The sequence below is a fragment of the Cavia porcellus genome, unplaced genomic scaffold, assembly GCF_034190915.1.
Source record: "Cavia porcellus strain 051 isolate PalLab524CR breed Dunkin Hartley unplaced genomic scaffold, mCavPor4.1 scaffold_6, whole genome shotgun sequence".
NCBI classification, from domain to species: domain Eukaryota; kingdom Metazoa; phylum Chordata; class Mammalia; order Rodentia; family Caviidae; genus Cavia; species Cavia porcellus.
In genome coordinates this window covers 37361739-37385680 of record NW_026947489.1, presented here as the reverse complement: position 1 = coordinate 37385680, position 23942 = coordinate 37361739, and positions in this window count along the sequence as shown.

The following is a 23942-nucleotide window of genomic DNA, read 5'->3' as shown; positions in this document are numbered from 1 at the left end:
TAATAAATGGTGCTAGGCAATATAAAATCTAGCAATACTATTATGCTCTGTTCAGAGTGATATTAGCCTGTTTTGTTTGATTTCAACATACATAAAGGTATGGACAGCTATTTTGAAGAGAATCAGAGACATTATGGCAGCCATTGTTGACTTCCCTATTGTCTGGTCTTGAAGACTTAAAAGGCCTTCATCATCCTGTTCTGATCAGTTTAGTACTATTTTGTCCACATGAATTCACTGTATGTGAAGATATGGACAACTATTTGGAAGAAAACAAGAGACAATATGATAGACAGTGAAGATCTCTGGTGGTTTTGCTTTGAAATCTGTGTTTCTTAAATTGTTTTCTTATGATGTGTTTTGTTATGTTTAATTTTACCCTCTTTAAAATAAAAAAAAATAAGATAAATAAACTGGTGCTGGGAAAACTGACTTTCCACATGCCGAAGAGTAAAACTAGATCTATAACTTTCACAATGCACTAGACTAAAATCAAAATGACAAAAGATCTAAGTATTAAAACAGAAACACTAACTGAGCTGGAAGAAACAGTAGATAGAACTCTTGAAGACACTAGTGCAGGCAAAGCCTTTATGAACAAAACCACGATTGCATGGGACCTATCACAAAGAATCACCAACTGGTATCTACTGAATTAAAAGCTTTTGCACAAGAGAAACCACCAACAGAGTGAAAAGACAACACACAATGTGGGGAAAAAATGTTTGCCAGCTGTCCTCACACAAAGTTCTAATATATAGAACATAGAAAGAACCTATAAAATCAGACTCCCTCAAATACGAAGACCCAGTCCAAAAATGGGTGCCTGAAATGAATATAAATTTTTCATATGAAGTAGAAATGGCAAATAAGTAAAGGAAAACATGCTCAACATCACTAGTCATTCGAGAGACAGTGAGTTTCCACTTCACCTCAGGAAAAAAATGACTAAATTATCAAGAAATCAACCAATAACAAATGCTGGTGAGACTGAGAGATAAAAGCCTTCTCCACTGTTGGTAGGAGTGTAGGCTGGTGCAATCACTGGAAATAAGTGCATAGATTCCTCAAAAAACTAAGACCATGGGATGGAGATGTAGCTCAGTGGCACAAGCACCTGCCTGGCAAGTGCAAGGTCATGAGTTCAATCCCTGGTACCAAAAAAAAAAAAAAACCTAGGACCAGAAGTCTCATTAGACCCAACTATTCCCCTTCGTGGTACTTTCCAGAAAGATTTAAAAGCATCATATCACAGTAATATATGCTTGCCCATGTTTATAGCGGCACAGTTTGTAATAGCTAAATCTTGGAAATAGTCCCAATGTCCATCAAATGGTGAATGGATAAAGAAGTTGTGAGATCTTTTTTACACAATGGAGTACTATTCTGCCACAAACACAGATAAACTTGAGACATCACTAGCTAAATGGATGCACCTTAACATCATACTATGAAGTGAAATAAATGGAACACAAACATGTAAATATCACATTGTTTCTCCAGTGTGAGAAATTAAAAGTGTAAATAAAGAACAAAATGTATAATAACTGTTAAGAAATAGGGGAAAAATGTTCAAATGGGAACTATAGCAGGCAGAGGGGGAAAGGAAAAAAAATGAGAAAAGAAGGAAAAATGGAAACAGATCTTTTGTAAATAGGAGAGAAAGAAAGGTCAAAGAGAGGATAGGGGGTTGAGATACAAAGAATCAAGATATATCATGTACAAGTACAAATTCCCTATAATGAATGTGACCATTATGTATACTCAAAATGGACCAATACACTTAATTAATTATAGAGAAATGAGGAAAAAAGAAACAGATCTAAGTAATCAGGAAAGTGCCTTCTCTTGAAATGGATATACTGTTCACCATAGAAAAGCTAAAAAGTATTAAACATGTTATAATAGAAGGCATTAAAGTCATGTATTCAGCATGAAGCAGATGGATTTAAAGTGAGTGGAAGATTTCTTAAACTTGAGAGAGTCAAAGGAAGCATGTAAGTAGAAATGACCACAAAATAAAATTGCTGAAGTGAATGCAAAACACGAGAAATGCTCATGGACTGCAGAGAAAAAAGCAAAAGAAATCAAGATATGAAAAGAGGAGAAAAGCTGAGCATGGTGGCACACACCTGTAATTCCAGCTCTCAAGAAACTGAGGCAGGAGGTTTGTGTTGAGGCCATCCTAGGCTACATTGTGAGTTCAAGGCCAGTCTGAACTACATAGTGAGACCCTGTGACAAAAAAGGGGGCAGGGGGCTGGGGATTTAGCTCAGTGGGATAAAGTACCTGCCTGGCAAGTGCAAGGTTCTGAGTTTGATTCCTGGTACCACAAAAACAAAAAAACAAAAATAAACTTAAAAAAAAATGGGGGGGGGGGAGTACAAACGGTTAGTCCAGGAAATACAATTTACATATAATAGGAATACCTGAAACCAAGAACAAAGTAAACAAAGCTGAAATAATATTTGAGGAACTAATTGAAGAAAACTTCCCAGACTTGAAGAAAAAAGTAGGAATACAAATGAGAAGGGCTCCCAGCATACTTTAAAATTTTAATGAGAAGGCAACACTTACACATATCCTGGAAATTTTTAAATTTCAAAAATAAAGAAAAAACCTTGAAAGTATCCAGACAGAGAAAGCAAGTTACATATAAAGGAGCAAAAATCAGACTGACCTCAGACATGTTCCTTAAAATTCTCTTTTTTTTTTTTTTTTTTTTTTTGGTACTGGGATTGAACTCACAACCTTGTGCTTGCCAGGCAGGCACTTAGGCCACTGAACTAAACCTCCACCCACACTATCCCTGGAGCCCAGCCTGTTTCGCTGCCACGCCTAGCCATCGGTGTGCAGAGGAGGGGCTGGGCGGATCTGGGATGGCTGCATCGGCCTCTCCGTGTGTTTGGAGGACTGTAGATATCTCTGCAAGCAGGGAGGGATCCCAAGTTCCTGAGGGATCGCGGCCTGTGGTGAGTGCTCAGCACACTCTGCACAAATCTCAGACTGTTCCAGACCCTCCAGGCTTCCGGGTGCAGTGAAGTGGAGTAGTGGGTTTGAGGCCTCTACATCCACCTCCCCATCCCGGCTGCACTTGGAGAACTGCTGAGCTTCCGACGGGTGGGCAGGCCCACACTATCCCCGGAGCCCAGCCTGTTTCACTGCCGCGCCTAGCCATCGGTGTGCACAGGAGGGGCTGGGCGGTTCTGGGGTGCCTGCATCCGCCTCTCCATGTGTCTGGAGGACTGTAGATATCTCTGCAAGTACGGAGGGACTGCAGGTTCCTGAGGCACCGCGGCCTGTGGTGAGTACCCTAACCCGGCTGCAATTGGAGAACTGTGGAGCTTCCAAGGGACAGGTGGGCACACAGTGTCCCTGAGGCCCAGCTTGTCTGGAACTGTGGAGTTCTGAGCAGGCAGAGGAGGGCCATTGATTCTGCAGGCCCAGTGGCTTGGGGTAGCATGGTGCCAGAGTCTCAGTAGCTGCAAACATAGAAGGGGATTTTCAACAGATCCTGAGGAAGCTTTCAAATAACACTTGAAACACAGAAATATAGGAAAATGACAAAATGAAAGACCAAATTACAACCTCAAACCTCCAGCCCATCTCAAGAAACCCTAGGAGCAATGTATATAGAAGAAAATATATGCCATCCGCCTCAAATATCGGACACAATAGCTACTGAAATTGACAAGCAACTCCAGGAAGCTTTAAAGAAATTCAAACTCGAAATAATCTCCCAGATAAAAGAAGAAATGATAAAAGAAATAAAAGAGATTCTGAATATATCTAAAGAAAACACAGATAAAAAATTGGAGGAACTAAACAAAAAGATAGAAGCCCTAGACGAGCAATATAAGAAACAAACAGAATACATAATGCAGATGCACAGAGATATACAGGAAATAAAAAACTTCACTGAAAGTTGTAAAAACCGCCTTAATGAAAGTGAAGATAGAATTTCAGACCTTGAAGACAGGATTGCAGCTAGTGAACAGGAAAGGAAAGATCTTTTAAAAATAACAAGGAATCAGGAAACAACAATTCAACAACTGCAACACAATGCAAAGAAGAATAACATAAGAATGATAGGGATTAATGAAAAAGAAGGAGACAACATAACGGATGTCAAGAGGATATTTAGAGAAGTAATAGCTGAAAATATCCCAAGCATGAGATCGGAAAATGACATCAGGATCAGTGAAGCATATAGAACTCCAAATAGTCATAACCAAAATAAAACTACACCCAGACATATAATAATCACCATCCCAGAAATCCAACACAAGAATAGATTATTAAAAGCTGTCACAGAGAAAAGACAGATCACTTATAAAGGAAAACCTATCAGAATCACAGCAGACTTCTCAGCACAAACAATAAAGTCAAGAAGAGCATGGAGTGAAGTATTCCAGATCCTAAAGCAAAATGATTTCCAACCTAGACGGATGTATCCTGCAAAACTATCATTCAAAATAGATGGTGAAATATGATACTTCCATGACAAAGAACAGCTGAAGAACTTCATGAACACCAAACCAACCCTGCAAAAAATATTGAAAGACAGTTTAGATACACAAAGGAAAAAACCACTAAGCAAAGCAAATAATTGAACAGAACAGAAAGATAAAGATGCAACAGCAGAGAGATAACATTCCTACAATTAACCAGCATTTAACAGTAATAACCATTAATGTAAACGGTCTCAATGCACCAATCAAAAGAAACAGACTAGCAGAATGTATCAAGAAACAAAATCCAACTATATACTGTTTACAGGAAACCCATCTAACCCAGAAGGATACTCACAGACTGAAAGTCAAAGGATGGAAAACAATTCTTCAGGCAGCAGGAATCCAAAAAAAGGCAAGAGTAGCCATTCTGTTTTCAGACAATGTGAACTTTAAACCAACAATGACTATGAAGGACAAAGAAGGTCCCTACATACTCGTAAGGGGAAAACTCCAAGAGGAAGAGATAACTATCTTAAATATATATGCACCAAACTCCAGAGCACCCAGTTATATAAAACAATTATTAACAGAAATGAAAACTCAAGTTATCAGTAACACAATTGTAACAGGAGAACTTAGTACGCCATTGACACCAAGGGACAGATCAACCAGACAGAAAATGAGCAAAGAAATCACAGAACCGAATCACACCTGTGAACAAATGGGTTTGATAGACATATACAGAATGTTCCACCCAACAACATCAGAATACACATTCTTCTCAGCAGTACATGGATCATTATCTAAAATAGACCATATATTAGCTCACAGAACATATTTAAACAAATGCAAAGGAGTTGAAATCATCCCTTGCATGTTATCGGATCATAGCGCTCTGAAATTAGAAATTAATGATAAAAGATACTGCAAAAATCCCGCAAACACATGGAAACTGAATAACACACTCTTGAGTAATCAGTGGGTCACAGAAGAAATTAAAGAAGAAATTAAACAATACCTAAAAGAAAATGAAAATGCAGATACAACTTACGGGAATTTGTGGAATGCAATGAAAGCCGTCCTGAGAGGAAAATTTATTGCACTGAGTTCCCACATCAGGAAAACAGAATGAATACAAATAAATAACTTGGGGGCTGGGGATTTAGCTCAGCGGCATAAGCGCCTGCCTTGCAAGCAGGCAGTCATGAGTTCGATCCCTGGTACCGATAAAAAACGAAAAAGAAAAAAAAGAAAAAAAAACAAATAAATAACTTGATGCTACACCTCAAACAGCTAGAAAAAGAAGAGCAAGTCAAGCCCAAAGCCAAAAGAAGAGAGGAAATTATAAAAATCAGAGCATAAATCAATGCAATAGAGACTAAGAAAACAATCCAAAGAATCAACGAATCAAAGAGTTGGTTCTTTGAAAGAACAAATAAAATCGATAAACCCCTAGCCAACCTTATTTTAAAAAAAGGGAAGAAAAAGCTCAAATTCATGCAATAAGAAATGAAAAAGGAGAAATCACTACAGACCCAATAGAAATACAGAAGATCATCAACACCTATTTCGAAAACCTCTACTCTCAAAAGTTTGATAACACAGAAGAAATAGAGAGATTCTTAGAAACATATGAAGTACCAAAGCTAGATCAAGAGGATGTAAAACTGTTGAATAACCCAATCTCTGTTAATGAAATTGAAAATGTAATTAAGTCCTTACCTACAAAGAAGAGCCCAGGCCCAGATGGAATCACTGCAGAATTCTACAAGAAATACAAAGAAGACCTAATGCTGACACTCCTCAAACTATTCAATGAAATTGAAAGGGAAGCAATCCTTCCTAAGTCATTCCTGGAAGCAAATATTACTGTAGTACCAAAACCTGAGAAAGACCCAACTAAAAAAGAGAACTATAGACCGATCTCCCTAATGAACACAGATGCAAAAATCCTCAATAAAATATTGGCAAATAGGATGCAGCAAATCATCAAGAAGATTATACACCATGACCAAGTGGGATTCATCCCAGGAATGCAAGGATGGTTCAACATACGCAAATCAATAAATGTAATCCACCATATCAATAAAGCCAAAAATAAGAATCACATGATCATTTCTATAGATGCAGAAAAAGCCTTCGATAAGTCCAACATTTATTCATGATAAGAACTTTGCAGAAAATTGGAATAGATGGTCTTTGCCTCAATATAATAAAGGCCATTTATGACAAACCAACAGCCAGCATCATACTAAATGGCCAAAAGTTGAAAGCCTTTACTTTAAAATCAGGCACAAGACAAGGATGTCCTTTATCACCACTCCTATTTAATATAGTACTGGAAGTACTAGCCAGAGCAATTAGGCAAGAGAGAGAAATAAATAGGGGTAAAGATAGGAAAAGAAGAAGTTAAATTATCATTGTTTGTAGATGACATGATACTCTACATAGAAGACCCCCTAAACTCCATTGAAAGACTCTTAGATACAATAAATAAATTCAGTGATGTGGCTGGATACAAAATCAATACTCAGAAATCAATAGCATTCCTATACACGAACAACAAAATCACACAGAGGGAAATAAGAGAAAATGGACTATTCACATTAGCAAGCAAAAAATGAAATATTTAGGAATTACTCTTACAAAAGAAGTGAAAGACTTATACAGTGAAAATTATAATACACTGAAAAAGGAAATTGAGGATGATCTCAGAAAATGGAAAGACATCCCTTGCTCATGGATAGGAAGAACAAACATTGTGAAGTTGGCCATTCTCCCAAAACTGTTATACAGATTCAATGCAATCCCAATAGAAATACCATCAACATACCTTATAGATCTAGAGAAATCACTCCTAAATTTCATCTGGAAACAGAAGAGACCTAGAATCGCAAAGGCAATTCTAAGCAGCAAAGACAAAGCAGGAGGCATCACAATCCCTGACTTGAAGTTATACTACAAAGCAACAGTAGTAAAATCAACATGGTATTGGAATCAAAACAGAGCCGAAGATCAATGGAATAGATTAGAAGATACAACCACAACTACAAACACACTCAACCACCTTATCTTTGATAAAGGAGCCAAGCAGGTTCATTGGAAGAATGACAGTCTCTTTAATAAATGGTGCTGGAAAAACTGGCTCTCCATTTGCCGAAAACTAAAGCTAGACCCATGTCTATCACCATGTACTAAATTAAAATCTAAATGGGTCAAAGATCTGAATATTAAAACAGAAACACTAAATCTATTGGAAGACAAATTGGGTAGAAACCTTGACGACATAGGAGTAGGTAGAGAATTCATGAACAGGACTCAAAGCGCACGGGAAATACTTCCCAGAATCAATAACTGGGACCACTTCTTATTAAAAAGTTTCTGCATGTCAAAAGAAATCTCCAGCATAGTGAAAAGAAAACCCACAAACTGGGAAAAGATTTTAGTGAACTCTCTCTCAGACAAAGGACTCTTGTCTAAAACATATAAAGAATAAAAAAAAACTCAGACCTCCAAAATTCAAAGATCCAATCCAAAAATGGACATCTGAGATGAATACGCACTTCTCAGATGAAGAAATGCAAATGGCAAATAAATACATGAAAAAATGTTCATCATCATTGGTCATTAGAGAACTGCAAATTAAAACCACACTGAGATACCATCTCACTCCTGAAAGAATGGTCAGGATCAAGAAAACCAACAACAACAAATGCTGGAGAGGCTGTGGGGAAAAAGGAACTCTCCTGCACTGTTGGTGGGAGTGTAGACTGGTACAGCCTTTGTGGAGGTCTGTCTGGAGATTTCTCAAAAATTTGGGATTGGAAATCCCATTTATTCCAGCTATTCCACTTCCAGGCATATTCCCAGAAGAACTGAAAGCATTATACCACAGTGATATATGTGCACCTATGTTTATAGCAGCACAATTTGTAATCACCAGATCTTGGAAACAACCCAAGTGTCCATCATCTGAGGAATGGATAAAAAATTTGTATACAAGGGAGTACTACTCAGCTATAAAGAAGGATCACATTGAGATATTTATCAATAAATGGGCGCAGCTTGAGACCATACTCATAAGTGAAATAAATCAATCTCGCATGTGTTTATACCGAATAGTTTCCCTAATGTAAGTAATGATTCAAATATATAAAAATATGTGGTAATCATGATTCCCCATTATGTGGCCTTGAAGCCTCATAAAGTTTTCACTTATTAATTGGAAAGGCTTTATTCTGGGCTTCTTGATATGGAAATATTTGAAGCTATAGTATATGAAGTTTTATCCAAATATTTCAAGGAAAAAGACAGACACTATGGTAACTACTATTAAGTCGGGTTATTTGGTGGTGAAGCACTAGATTGCTGAAACAGTCATGCTTTGACCTGTATTGTTATATTGTTATGTCCTGTTTTATCTCAATCTCTCCCTTATTCTTTAAAAAAATTATTTAGTTATTTCTTATGTTTGTTTTAATTAAGGGGAAAAATTTTAAAAAAATTAGGATATATAATAGTAACTCTTTTTGATTTCCTATTAACTTGTTTTGAAGTCCTGTAATACTCCCACAATCTTGTTTTGACTGATTAGACTCTGTTCCATTCTGTATGATAGTATCAAATTTAAGGGTATAGGCAACTACTTTGAAGGCAATAAGATTCGCTAAGATGCCCATTCTGTTTTGACTATTGTCTCCTTTGGAAGTCCTGTAATGTTTACAATGCCTAAGTTTTATTGGTCTAGTTCTCTACTGTTTTGTCCAACTTTATAATATCTAATGAGATAGACAATTCTTTTTAAGGAAACAAGAGACATCGTTGATAACCATTGTTGATAACCTTGTGCTCTGTTTTACATCATGAGCTATGTCTATCCTTGGTTTTGACTGACAGCTTTGTTTTGCCATATTTGACTTTATTCTCTCCCCCCAAAAAAGTAATAAGAACTAAGGAGTAATAAAATCCAAAATGTGTAAATTTTGTTGTAAAAAAGAGAGGGGAAAAAAAAGAGCTCTAACGGATATAACAGCAAGTGTGTTTAGGGGTGTTAAATAGCTGACTATATTAATGTTTTTGGATCATTGAACACAGCTGTTTGCAGTCTCTCTGTTTGAATGTCCACTTTGTAATCTTTGATACTGTGGTTTGAGCAACTATTTCTAAGATGATAATATGTAATCTATTAACAGGTGATTTCTTACTGTTTTTTTTTTGTAGTTCTGTATTACGTGTACCTTTACACCGCTTTGTTTTGTTTTGTGTTTTTCTCTTTTTCCTTTTAAATAAAATTTAAAAAAAAATAAAAAATAAACCTCCAGCCCCATCTCTTGCAATTCTAATGCCTAAAAACAGTAGAATAGTATCTATCGAGTTTTAAGGAAAAACAATTTTGAACCAAGAGCCTGCCAAGTTATTATTTCTGAGTGAAAGCAACTGAAGACATTCTCAGGTACCAAGCACTAAGAAAAAAGTATATCAACCAAGAACCTTCCTGAGAAAATTTGCTGACCAACATATGACAGTCAACAGAGAACATAAAATAAAAATAATTAAAGTGTGGGGAGGCAACTGTATGAAGATTTTATGGTGGGCGTGAAAATGTACTAAGCAGTCTAAAATTATTCCATGTAGAGTAATACATCTAAATACCAAAATAGACTTATAATCTAGATCTAAAATTTTCAGTTTATGTAGTTCTAAACTGTCAAACAACATGATGCATTGAGCAAATAAATACTGCTTTATTTTTGCCCTGAAGTATTACAGATAAAGATTTACGTTGTTAAGTCAAATGTACATAATATAAAAGTGCTTGTCACTGAATAGAACAAGTACACATTCTGTACTTGTGTCAAACTGACAAAATTGAAAAATAATAGTTTTGTTTCCCTGATGTTTAATTATAGAAGATAAAAATTAGCAAGTCCGTGATGTTGACTTATAATATAAGAAGAAAATTTCCAAAGCACTAGTTAGAGAAGGGTGGAAAAAATGTTGTTGGATACACTGAATTGGGAAAACCAGTATATACTGCATCAGATGGTAGTTTATATAAATCAATCTGTCATTGAGTTGTGGATAAAAATAGATTTTGTGCATTCTGGAATTGACAAATAGTGAAATACCTAGAAAAAGTAGCAAAAGAAAAAGAGCAAGGAAGCATTAAAATTAGCATAAAAGATATTGACAGAGATAGAGGCAAACTATACTCATAAAGCAGTTAAATTTCCAATTAAAGATCCAAAATGAGTAAAAAAAATCAATCTCTGATTCAAGATAATCACATTTGCATATGTTGTAATCAGAACTTACAAGGGAACAGATTCAATACAAGACACATAATTTATAGGATTATTTTATAGTATTCACCCAAAGAGTTCAATGCAAAAGAATGTAGGGAGATCTGTGCACACACTAAAGACCCAGAGAATCCAGCTAAAGGCCTGAAGTCCACAACAATGTCTCCTGAAAGTTCCTTTCAATAATCTGAGCTGGGAAGGCCTCACGGTCAGTGGTAGAAGCTAGAAACTCTGCACCACGAGGTGAAGGGTCTGTGCCAGCAGGATGAAGGATCTGCACTGGAGCCAGAAAGTGACTCTCAGGATGAGAACCAGTGCTTCCCAGAAAAGAACCACAGCCATCCTCAGTGACAGCAAGAACCTGAGCTCCTCTGATGATGGGAACAGCTGGTTTATATCAGCAAAACCAGCATGACAAGCTTCTCCAGGAAAACCAAAGACACATGATCTTCCTGAGATCTTTCCCACCAGTTCTCTTTCTATGTCACTGGCAACAATCCTCAGGTGGGCCTTCCACACCCAGCACCATGCTGATTTAGTTTAGTTCTACAAGCTGGGTTCTACAAGCTGACCATTTAGTTAATCCACCACAGTATACAGCAAAGACAAAAATGAAAGGAAAGGGCCAAGGATTTAGCTCACTGGTGCAGCGCCTGCCTGGCAAGTGTGAGGTCCTGAGTTCAACTCCTGGTGCCTCCCCCAAAAAATGAAGAGGAACTGTCTAGGTCATAGAAAAAGAAAGTAACGGGGCTGAGGATTCAGCTCAGTGGCATAAGTACCTGCCTTGCAAGCAGGTGGTCGTGAGTTCGATCCCCGGTACCAATAAAAATAAAAAAGACAAAAAAAGAAAAAGAAAGTAACATGTTTATTAGGCAGAAATAAGGAAATCACAAAATTTTCACATTTAAGAGACTTTAGGTGGTAAATAGCATGACACGAGTAAGATTATTGTTCAGTATTTTGATGTGGGTAGTAGTTTTACTGCTATAAAGTAATACAGCTATACAGATACATAGATATATAGATTTTTTTTTTAGTCAGAGTCAAGCTGGCCTTGATATCACTGTAGTCCAAGCTGTCTTCAAATTCACAGCAATGGGATTACAGGTATGTGCCACCATTTCTGGCTACAGATACTGACTCTCATACCCCTGTCTCTCTGACTCTGACACTGGCTCACATAAGTACCCTGTACCTCTCAAGTGTCTATCACTTTATCTGTGCTGGCAAGTGTGAGTTCTGACTCCAATCAAATCAGTTGTTCTGAAAATCCACATACTTTCCCTAAACACACTTTGCTACCTCAAAAGAAAACCAGGGACAGACAGAGGCCAAGCCTAAACCTAGAAAATATTTTTCAAAGTACAACAATACTTTGTTTTAAAAAAAAATCAAGTGTTGGAGGCCAATCAGAAAATTTTGAAGATGATGACTGGAATAAAAAAAAAAGAAAGAAAGAAAGAAAATGTACAGGGAAAACTCTAGGAGCTCTTACTAGGAAAAGGGTACACAATGCTGCCTGATATAGGACTGTGTGTTCTAAATCATGTGTTAGACAAGCAGAGATATGGACAGCAGCCCTTGGGCATGGAAAGAGTAAGAACTATCAGAATGGAGAACCTTCCTACCTCTCACATTCTAGAATCCATATTTGATCATGGAAAGAATATTATCACTTAGAAAAGAAGCCAGATAATGCAGGTAGATCTCCCCAGAGGGTTGTTCCTTTTCAGAGATGAAGAACAGAAGGACAGAGTTAGCCCTAAATACATTATACATCTGGGTCCCTGAATTATTCCAGAATAAGCAATGATTCTCTAACTGTTGAGGGAGACACTCCTGATTCTAGCACTACTGTGTGCCATATGAGCCTCTATGTACTCATGTTTAAAGTCAGGATAACACTATCTCGTGGGTTGTTGTGAGGGTTAAATGAGTCAGTTTAAGTGAAGAGGTTACCCTGTAGGTGTCGATTAAATCAGCTGAACACAGAAGGGTACCATTTTCTCAAAAGTTGTCAGTGTGTGCCTAGAAACAAACCAGTTGTCCTTACTTATATAAGTTTATCCGATGCATGTAAACAGGTATTTCTTTTATTGTCTCTACTATTTATTTACTTTTAATTTTTTATTGGTACATTGAAATACATAGTAATTACATTCATTGTGGGGAACTGGTGCACATACACAACAAACACAACTTACTTCTCTTTACTTCCCTTTCCCCTCATCTCCCTCCCCTGCCTTCATCTCCAGATCCCTTTCCCATTTGCAAAAAATATGCCCCCCTGATTCCTATTACCATCCCTTTATTTTGCTTTTTAAATTATTTATACTTTGAATTTCTTGTATAAAAGAAACCATGATATACTTAAGCCTATGTGTCTTATTTATTTCACTTAAAATTATGGTGTCAAGAGCACATCTATTTTCCTACAACTAATTCAAACATATCCTTTATGGCAGAGAAATATTCCATTGTGCATAAATATATTTTTTATCCAATCACCTGTTGAGGAACAACAAGATTCTTCCCATATTCAGTTATTGTGAATTATGCTGCTATACACATGGATCTGCATGTATCTATATGTCCCTAAATAAGGAACTACTTATGAAGTAATTAAATAACTATAGAATGGCCAGGGATATAGCATAAGTGCCTGCCTGGCAAGCTCAGGGTCCTGAGTTCGATTCCCAGTACCCCAAAAAAAATAAAATGGAATACTACGCAGCCACTAACCAGAATGAGATGCATCTTTCAAAATATATTATTTGTGATGAAAAATAAGATGCCAAATATTGTGCATAGGACTCTCTCTAAATACACCTACTATCTGTGGGGTAAAATGAAAGAGATACACATATGTGTATGTATTTCCATAAGCTTATATATATGTAGAGACTATGAAAGACTGCAGAGAAACAACACATTTCTTTTAGGTAAGAAAACTGGAATCTAAAAGATAAAGATTAAAGAAAGACAATTCTGTGAATATAGATGAAAAAACAATTCAAACTCAGTTTATCTTACTCTACAGTCACAACACAGATCACTTCTACAATCTCTGAAAGCACAGATTTTTCCCCATCAGCAAGTAAGCAACTGCTTCTTCAACAAGCACCAGCTCCTGTCGTCCTATTCAGTTCTCTGGCACTTTCTACCTGGAAACAGTGCTGGACCCCGTGGAATGAGGGTTCAGTCCACACCTGCCCTTATTCACTTCCAATGCCATTTGCAAGCACCAAGTTCTTTTTACTGCATTTCTGTCTATAAATTGGTTTTCCCTAATTTTCTCAAGTTACTATGAAACTCTGGGAAGCACACGTACTGGATTCTTATAAAAGGTATTACAAAGGATACAGAGGCCAGGGATTTAGCTCAGTGACACAAGTGCCGGCCTGACAAGCGTGAGGGCATGTGTTTGATCCCCAGTACCAAAAAAAAAAAAAAATGGATACAGATGAAAAGAAGTGTAAGGTAAGATATGGGGAAGTTTCCAATCTTCTGAACCTTCTTTTGAGCCTTTATGAAGACTTCATTACATAGCAATGATTTAAAGGACAATAGTATAGGAGACATTATTACATAGGCACTTAATTTATAGGACAACAGCGTAGATATGGGATAAGGCAGAGGGGATATTGTAATGCTAACAGAGAAATCCAATGAGGCCTATCTGTTCAGATTCTTCTGTGCAACCCTCCTTCCTCCCAGGAATGTGTCACGACCTGTCCTGAGATGGAAGTTCCTGTCATCCACTATCAGGCAAGTTAAGCCAGATAATGTATTTTCGACCAGCTCTGAAACAAAAGGGCCAGGGAACATTAGAGATCCAATGGCCTGAGGGAAAAGAGTTCCAATTCCAATGGTTTGCTTTGGAGAGGAAGTTTTGAGCTAGGATGAAAACCAAAATGTGTGTGCACATGGTGAGGCGTGCAATATCACACATCCTTTTCATGGTACATGCTTCCTTAATGTTTTAAGTATACACTTGTAACCATATGCCGGAGATAGATATCTAACATATGTACCAAGTGTGTGCACATGTACAAATGTGTATGATAGGGAAACTCAAACTCTTCGAACTATCCCCTTCTCAGCCTGTTCCAGGGATCCGTGGCAATAAAAACTGCATACTAATAAAATGTAATCTGACAGTCAAAATCGTGCTGTACAAATTTGACCTTAGAGACACAGACCAGAACCTGGGTTCTCAGACCAGACACGTGAAGAGCCCTGCAGTAGTTGCTCTCTCTTCTGTCCTCCTCTGTCGCCACTTCTGTGGATGAGGCTCATGGCACCAAGCAGAGCCTGTTAGGTCTGTCTATCTTCTGGAGAAGAGTGCATCTGTTCTCTCACATAGGCAGAATACCTTGGGGGCCTGTTGGCTGAGCAAAGTTCATCTGTTTTAAAATACATATTTAAATCCTATGCTTATTTTTCTGCTGTTATTGTGGTTCCTCCAAAAGCTTTTTTTATTGGCACACAATATCTGTACAGGTTTATGAAGCACTCTCAGATGTTTTGATAAGACAAAGTCCACAGCCTGCTAGGCAGATAGAGCCAGGAGGAAAATCTCGGCCTCTCTAAACTCGCGAGCAGCGCCCCCTGCCGGCCTGAGTGGTGGCGGCGCCTCCGGAGGACACAAGCGGGAGCCCGAGCCGGAGCAGCGCAGTCCGAGGCGTCCACAAGGTGACCCCCTGGCTCCGCGAGCAGCGCGCTAAGGCTCCCGACGGGGACCCAGTGAAGTTTCCCGGGTGAAAAGTTGGGAAAGCGGCGAGCTCGGCCAGCGAGGTTGCCGCGGCCCTTGCGCTGCAGCAGCGCCCCCTCTGTCCTCGCGCACCCCTGTGACTCCCGCCTGGGAGAGCCCGCCGGGGGTCCAGGGAACACGGCGAGTGGGCGGGAGACCAGCTGGCTGCTGAGGTCCCCAGGAGGTGGCTGGAGGAGCCCCGACCTCCGCGGCCTCCACGCAGGCCTTGTCGCTGCAGGGAGACACCCTGGGCCTCAGCGACAGAGCCGGATGCCGCAGACACAATGCGACAGGGGAACCTGAGTTTGCTGAGCTGAGGAGCAGTTCTCCACTGCAGGCCCGGGCCCTCAAGGCATCGCCGGACGTCAGCGGCGCTGGTGAAGAAAGGTGCTGCGGTCGCGCAGACCCTGGAAACCTGCCCCGCCGCGTCACAGCGCTAGCGCCCCGCCTGGCCCTCCGGAAACCTGCGCCCTGGTGCTCAGCGCGGCTCTGCAGAAGCAAGGCTGGGAGAGAGCCGACTGACCAACAGCAGCAGAGGAGGCTCGTCCTCAGAGACGCGCTTTCCGTGAAAGCCGGGGAGGACTGGTCAGTCTTTTCCTCCAGGCAGGGCGTCTTCCACTTCTACTAGTCAAAAAAATTCCTAGGCAGATTCTCCCCGCGCTCCCTTCTGCTTTTTCCACACTCCCTCTGAACCATTCCAGAAACTCACTGCCTTGAACCCTCATCTACTTAGCTCAGCACCTCCCTTGTCTCCCCAGGGGCTCCTTTCTTCATTCTCATCCCTCTGTCCTGGCCCAGCACAGCACAGTCCTAATCTTACTTCTTGTGTCCACTTTTGTTAGAGCAACTATGGTGAGGAGCCATCACACAAGGAAAGGGTCACATTCCACAACCTTCTAGACAAAAATAAAAGATCTCGCCTTGTCCCGAAGGATCTTTTATCCTCAGCATTTGCCCTGACAGTTATAAAGTGTTTTAGGGATTGCAACATTGAGGACTGGGGACTTAGCTCAGTGCCATAAGCACCTGCCTTGCAAACACTCGGTCATGAGTTTGATTCCTGGTACCGTACGGATAAAAAAAAAAAGAAGGGGGGGGGGGAAACCTCACCCTTGTGAGGTAAAGAATATATTTCCCCAGTTCCACTTTTTTTTAAATTTTTTTTATTTAAAGAGAAAAAGAAAACAAAACAGTAAAAGGGTGCAAGTAATACAGAATTTCAAAAAAAAACAGTAAGAAATCACTAGTTAACAGATTACATATTGTCATCTTAGAAATAGTTGTTCAAGTTACAAAATTAAAGCATACAAAGTGGACATTCAAACAGTGAGACTGCAAACAGTGTGTTCAATGATCCAACAAAAACTTAGTAATATGGTTTTCTATCTTACACACTTAAATATACATGCAGTTATATCCTTTAGAGCACTTTCTTTTCCTCTCTTTTTTACAATAACAATTACACATTTTGGGTTTTATTACTCCCACAGTTCTTATTACTTCCCAATTCCACTTTCTAAAGCGATAACTGATTCTCAAAGTTTCAGTGACTTAAAAAAAAAGTTCAGTGACTTATCTAAAGTCAAATAGCTTCGAAGAAGCCTCGTATAAGGAGCCCTTCAAATTACCCACAAAAATAGAATCCTTTAGATTTTTAGAAACTTGGTTCTGACAAGTACCTCTTCCTCCGGCTTCCACTGTTAGATCAGCCGTCTCCTTCCAGTCCAGGCTTCATGCTGCAAACCAAGGCTTCAGCAACTTCATCTTCCCCTCCACTCACTCCTCTTTCCCACTCACCCCTGCTTTCCCACTCTTCTCGCTGGCACCGTGGAGGGGCCACCACAGCTTCCTTCGCCTGCGGTAGGAGTCCTCACATCTGCACTCTTGACCTCATACAGGTGGCTTCCTTTCCTTAAGCCTGGACCAAGGACCTCACAGAATTAGAGGCTGTCGCTGGAGGGGTGTTGAACCTGCCTCCTCCCAAAATGTCTCATGGCTCTCGCTCTCATTGCTATGACCAGCTGTACAGAGCAAAGGGGAGGGCAGGATGGGGCTGAGTAACTCACACACTGCTCCATTTCCTCCCAGGGAGGAAAACTGTCAGTCCTGCACCGAAACTGTGGGAAGACCGAGGCAGGAACCCAGCAATCCTTGCAGGAATCCAGCTCTTATATGGCCTGTCCAGTGGAAAGACACAAATGGAAGGCAGCCCCAACTCATGGACTTTCTAAATAGCTGACTCTGCTCCCCAAGTCATTTTTCTCACAAGTCATACAGCAAGAGATGCTCCTGCCACTTTTCATCTGGAAAAGCAGTAGCCAAGGAGAAGCAGAGTAACCTGAAAGTTAGTGTCCTTCAGTGAAATGCAGCCCACCCTGAGCACAAGCCAGCCCTGTCTTAGCGCTGGCTGCTCTAAGCACCTCGGGGGCATGTTAACCTGAAGCCCTGAAAGCAGGGGACTGGGTTTGTGAGTCTGTTTTCTGTTACTAATAACTACCATGAAGTGGGCACATTTTAAAGAAGAGTTTTACTCTGGCACACAGTTCTGGAGGCCTAAGTTTGAGGGGCCTCCTCTGATGAGGGCTTTCTGACTGGCAGAGGCCCAGGAGGCACAGTGCATGACACGACAAGAGACAGTTTCATTTCCAGAGAAGATGGGATATAAAAATAAACTATATGTTGGTCCTTAGTGTCACAAAACCTTCCTTAAAGCCCTCTCTTTTAACTGTCCTTTAGCTTTATAATTCTTAAGACACAAGTCCTTCCATTGACATCCTTTGGTTCTTCTGAAAGTTCCTCTCACCTTACCAGGCCATGGGGAGATGCCATGAAAAAGAATGGTGTCTCTCAGGTGCTGCCTATCTTGTGCCTCATGACTCCTGCTGCCAGCTGCTCCTCCCAAGAAGCCATCTCTGCTTTGCCTCAGGGGTTCAGGGAGCCCTGAGTTCTCTGTGATGCTAAAGGGACCCAGTGAGCACAGCTTACGCTGACTGGCCAGTCACTACCACAATGGTGAAGGTGACATGATTTGCCTATATCTATCCCAGGGAAGGGGAAATGACTATACATATATAGATCTATGTGTATATATATTATTTTTCTGGAGAATAGTTAAATAATTTCCTGAAATCTCTCTTTCTTTTCTGACAACACTGAACAGCAGACAGACACTTCCTATCCTTGTTCTATCTGTGCTTGGAGCGCTCTTCCCCACCCAGTCTTCTAGGGGAAAGTATTGTTTATCCTTCCAGACATAATGTCTGCCATTATGTCCCCCGGAGGAAAGCTTCCCCAACCCCAGACCTTCCGTTAGGCCTCTGCCTTCCCTGCTCAACCTGTATTACAGTTGTCTATCTTCTCTCCCCCACGCCCATCACCACTCTGACCTCTGACCCTCACTCACTCTGCTTCACAGCCACCTGGGAGGTGCTATTTCCTACAGATTTTTGAACTTGGCCATTTCTTTTCTCCTCCAATGTTCCTCTCCTTCACTTCCTTCAGTTATTTCCTCTACTGTCATCTTCTCAATGTCATCTTAATCTGTCATCTTAATCTATTCAAAATTGCAACCCCACCAAACACCCACATCCCTCTCCCTTTCTGTTCTGTTCTGTTCTGTTCTGTTCTGTCCTGTCCTGTCCTGTCCTGTCCTGTTCTGTTCTGTTCTGTTCTGTTTTAGAATGGGGTGCTGAGACAGGGCCTCACTAGGGAGTTCAGACTGGACTTTGACTCACTAGTTAGCCCAGGCTGGCCTTGAAACTTCTGCCTCAACTCCTGAGTGCTGGAATTACAGGCATGTACCACCATCCCTGGCTTCCCCTGCTTTCTTACATTAGGGATTTCATTTTGCTTATTTGGCATCCTTACTAAAGTTTCTGTGTAGTGTTGGTGTTGGTGTTGTTGAGACAAAGTCTTGCTATGTAGCTCAGACTGGCTTCATACTCAAGGTCTTACCCTCCCTAGTGCTAGGATTCCATCCTACTGAAGTGTTATGTAATAGTGATTTGTTACACAGCAATAATTAACTGCAACATCCAGCCTTCTAAGTATATGAGATTGTCACATTCAGTTCTTTGTCTTGTGTTTTGTCTTGTTTTATTTTGTTTTGTTTTGAGGCAAGGACACACTATGTAGCACAGGCTGGCTTGAACTCCATGTATAGCCCAGGCTGGCTTCAGACTCATGGTGCTCCTCCTGCCTTTGCCTGACAAGTGCTGGGATTACAGGTATGCATCTACTGATGGCCAGCTCATCTTATTAAAGTTTAAAATCCACAAGAGAAGATATTTTTGCCTGTCTTGTATATTCCTTGTATATTTGGCTGTACTAGTATATTCCTAATGTTTGGAGCACTGTCCTAACGAAATAAAATCACAGTTACCATTCAGTAGAAATAAAGCCACATGAATAAGCTAATTGTGTTTGAAACTGTCACTGCACCACTGTCGATAAACCAGCACAGCCTCTCACTCCCCGCACAAAGGAGAAGAGGATTAGAAGGTCCCTGGGCCATGGCTCATATCAAGCAGACTGTCCATAAATTCACCAGTGGTAAAGCACCCAGGAAAACACCTGGCTACAAAAGCTGCTTATAAGAGTGCGCCCTCTACTGGAGGAGTGAAGAAACCCCAATGCTACAAGCCTGAGACTACCACACTCCATGAAATTAGGTGTTATTAGAAGTCCACTGACCCCCTGGTGCCACAGAAAAAAAAAAAAAAAGAAGTCCACTGACCTTCCCTTTCAAGAGTCTGATTCCAGAAATTGCTCAGGACTTCAAAATAGAGCTGTGCTTCCGGAGCACAGCTGTGAGTGCTTCGCAGGAGGCAAGTGAGGACTATCTGGTTGGCCTGTTTGAAAATACCAACCTGTGTACCGTCCATGCTAAACGTGTCTCAGATATACCAAAAGACACCCCACTAGCACTCCGCATGAGCAGAGAATGTGCTTGAGTCCACATAGTGGGAGACATTTCATGTTCAAAAAAATTTTTTCTCTTCTTCCTGTCATTGGTAGTTCTAAAGGCTGAATATTTTTCCCCATGAGGTCAAAAAGTAACTAAGTACATGACTGCAAGTGGAAAGTAGGGGACAGAAGTCAGGTATTGGCAGTTTTTCCATTTTCATTAGTGTGTGAATTTTTAATATTCATGCAGGGATGTAACCCATTAATGCAACTCAACATGTTTCAGTGAACAAGTTTCAGCACTGCAACTTTATAACAATTATAAACACAAATCTATTAAATTTTTCTGGGCAGTGCCAGCATTTGGATTTTTAAAAAAAAAGTAAATTTCTTATTGATGGCAGCTAAATGGTGTTTGTGGCATTTTCATCATACAGTGGATGCATCCAGGTGCTTCACTTGCTGAGTTGTCTTACATGTTAGTAAATGTTTTAATATTGTCTGTCTTTCTGTACTGTTACTGTGTGTTTGCTATTAAAATACATTAAACTGTAAAAGGTTTTAATTTTCTAGGAAACACATTTTTAAAATTAAAAATAAGCAGGTAAAGTTGATTTAATTATATTGCAGTTAAATTAATAAATTAAAAATATTTTCACTTATAACATACATTTATTACTATATTTATAGGATAATTTACTATAATATAAAAAAAGTTATCTATTAGATATATTCTCTCTCTTCCCGCACTTCCAGACAGTTCCCAAAGATACAAACTGCAACACCAGTCTCAGCTGTCTCTGCCCAAAATGTTGTCTGTCAAATATTATTCTGTTCTGTTTACAAAATAATAAAATTGGATTCAATGGATCAAAGGGCATCAACATCTCTTTGACTCTTGGTATATCACAAACTGTCTTCTAGAAAGTTTGCACCATCCTATCTGATACACAATGAGTATGAAGTTTATTGCAATCGTTTTTGTTGTTGCTGTTCGTTTGAGACAAAGTCTCACTATGTAGTTTAAGCTGGCCTCGAGCTCATTATGGCTCATTATGGCTCATTATGGCCTCGAACTCATGACTATCCTCCTGCCTCAGCCTTCCAAGTGCTGGGATTACAGGTGTGTGCCACACTATGCCCTGCTCTTCCGTTTTTGTTTTTTTTTTGTTTTTTTTAAGACAGACTTTTGCTGTATAGTTCAGGCTGGCTCTGAACTCAATATGTGGGCCAGGCTGTCTTCCTACTGGCAGTGATCCTCCTGCCTCACCTCCAGATTTCTGGGATTGCAGGCATGCACCACCATGACCAGATCAACCTTGCTTTTTTTGAAACATGGTGTTCTTACTTACTTTTCTCTCATTGCTGGGACAAAATTCTTAACACCCAAAATTAAGGAAAAAAAAATATTTATTTAGTTCTCATATTGTGGAGGTTTCAGTCCATAATCAACTGGCTCCAAGGCAGGGTGGCATGGCACAGGAGCAACAGGAGACTGCAAGAGCAAAAAGGAGGGGGCTGGGGATTTAGCTCAGCGGCATAAGCGCCTGCCTTGCAAGCAGGCAGTCGTGAGTTCGATCCCTGGTACCGATAAAAATGAAAAAGCCCAAAAAAAAAAAAAAGAGCAAAAAGGAGAGAAAAAGCCTCTTGTCCCTTATATTCTAAGCAGAATACCATCCTCTTCTCCCTTTGGGGTGGAAGTGGGGAGGGGGAAATGTAGCAATCATAAAATCTCCAAACCCTCCTCTTGCACAGGCGTGGATGTTCACGAAGTGAGGACTCTGGCCCCTGCTGAATCCCTTAGTTTAAAAAAATTCTCAAGTTGAACCAATGTATCAGTGATAACACGTGATCTACATAGTCCAAACTAACCTTGAATTCAGTATGTAGCCAAGGTTGGCCTCAAATTTGTAGTCTTCTTGACTCAGCCTACCAGGTGCTGAGATTACAGGCATACCCAATGATACCTGTTTGCAACATTGCTATTTTATTAGAATACATTACACCCTAATATTTTTGACATACATTTCTTTACTAGTTGAAGTTGAATACTTTTCTAAATGCTCATTTCATTGCTGTAATCACCTATTTTGAATTCTGTTCACCTATTGTAATCAACTATTATGCACAAGCATTTAGATAAAAGAAATCACTAGGCCAGGAATTTAGCTCAGTGGTGTAAGTACCTGCCTGACAAGCGCAAGGTCATGAGTTTGATCTCTGGTACCAGAAAAAAAGAAAGAAAGAAATCACTGACTTGTCAAAGTCTTCCTCCCAAATAATTTTTTTTGAGGCAGAGTCTCACTAGGTAATGCAGGCTATCCTTAAACTCATTTATGTACCCCAGGCTAACCTTGAGCTCACGGCAATCCTTTTGCCTCAAATTCCCAATTGCTGGGATTACAGGCATGTAACACTACACCCAGTTTAGCTGCTGTTTTTTTTTTTTTTCACTGACTTTGTCATCTGAGATTAGCTGCTGTTTTAAAAAAGTAAAAATCACAATATAATTTTAATTGTTATATGATAAAATTAAAATAATCCATAACAGTTACTGTGGTAATGTTAATTGGTCATGTGCAATTCCATCATGATATTAGAACATAATATGTAGAACTAAGTTTATTTCCAATTCTAAATATTGCTTTAAGAATGTTATAGTTGAGTCAGGTATGGTGGCATACATCTGTAATCCCAGCACTCTGGGGGGCTGAAGTAGGAGGATGGCAAGCTAAAATCCTGCCTGAGAAATTTAGTGTAGACCTTACCTCAAAATAAAAAGAGCCAGGCATGGTGATGCACACTTCATAAAAGGATGAGGCAGGAGGATCACTGAAAATTTGAGGCCAGCCGGAATGCATTTTAAATTGGGCATTGTGGCTCACTCCTATAATCCAAGCACTCTGGGAGGCTAAAGTAGGAGGATCATTACAAATTCAAGACCAGCCTAGGCTACAAAGTGAGCCCAAGACTAGCCTAAACTGCATATAGACTCTGTCTCAAAAAGATAAAAAATTTAAAAAAAAAACAAGATGCAGTTCAGTGAAAAGGCCCTGACTTCAATTCCCAGTACCAGTAAAGAAACCATATTATGGTTGTTATGAGCAAAATTTCTACAAACTGAAATCATCCTTAAAAGAAATTGATTGAAGGGGCTGGAGATTTAGCTCAGCGGCATAAGTGCCTGCCTTGCAAGTGTGTAGTCATGAGTTCGATCCCAGATACCGAAAAAAAAAAAATTTAGTATGATTATTAAAAGGGGCTGGGGATTTAGCTCAGCAGCATAAGCACCTGCCTTGAAAGCAGGCAGTTGTAATTTGATCCCCAGTGCTGATTAAAAAAAAAGTAAAGAAATTGATTGAGTGCTTTGTACTCAATATAGAGTAGCGCAGAATATTAAAGAGAGAAGGCAAGTAGATAAGAAAACAGTTTAATAAGGTGTGCGGGCACAGAGGGAGTCACCACAAAGAAGGCTGAGGCAGCTGTCTGCAGACAAAGTGCAGATTCTGCCTGATATAGGCTCTGATG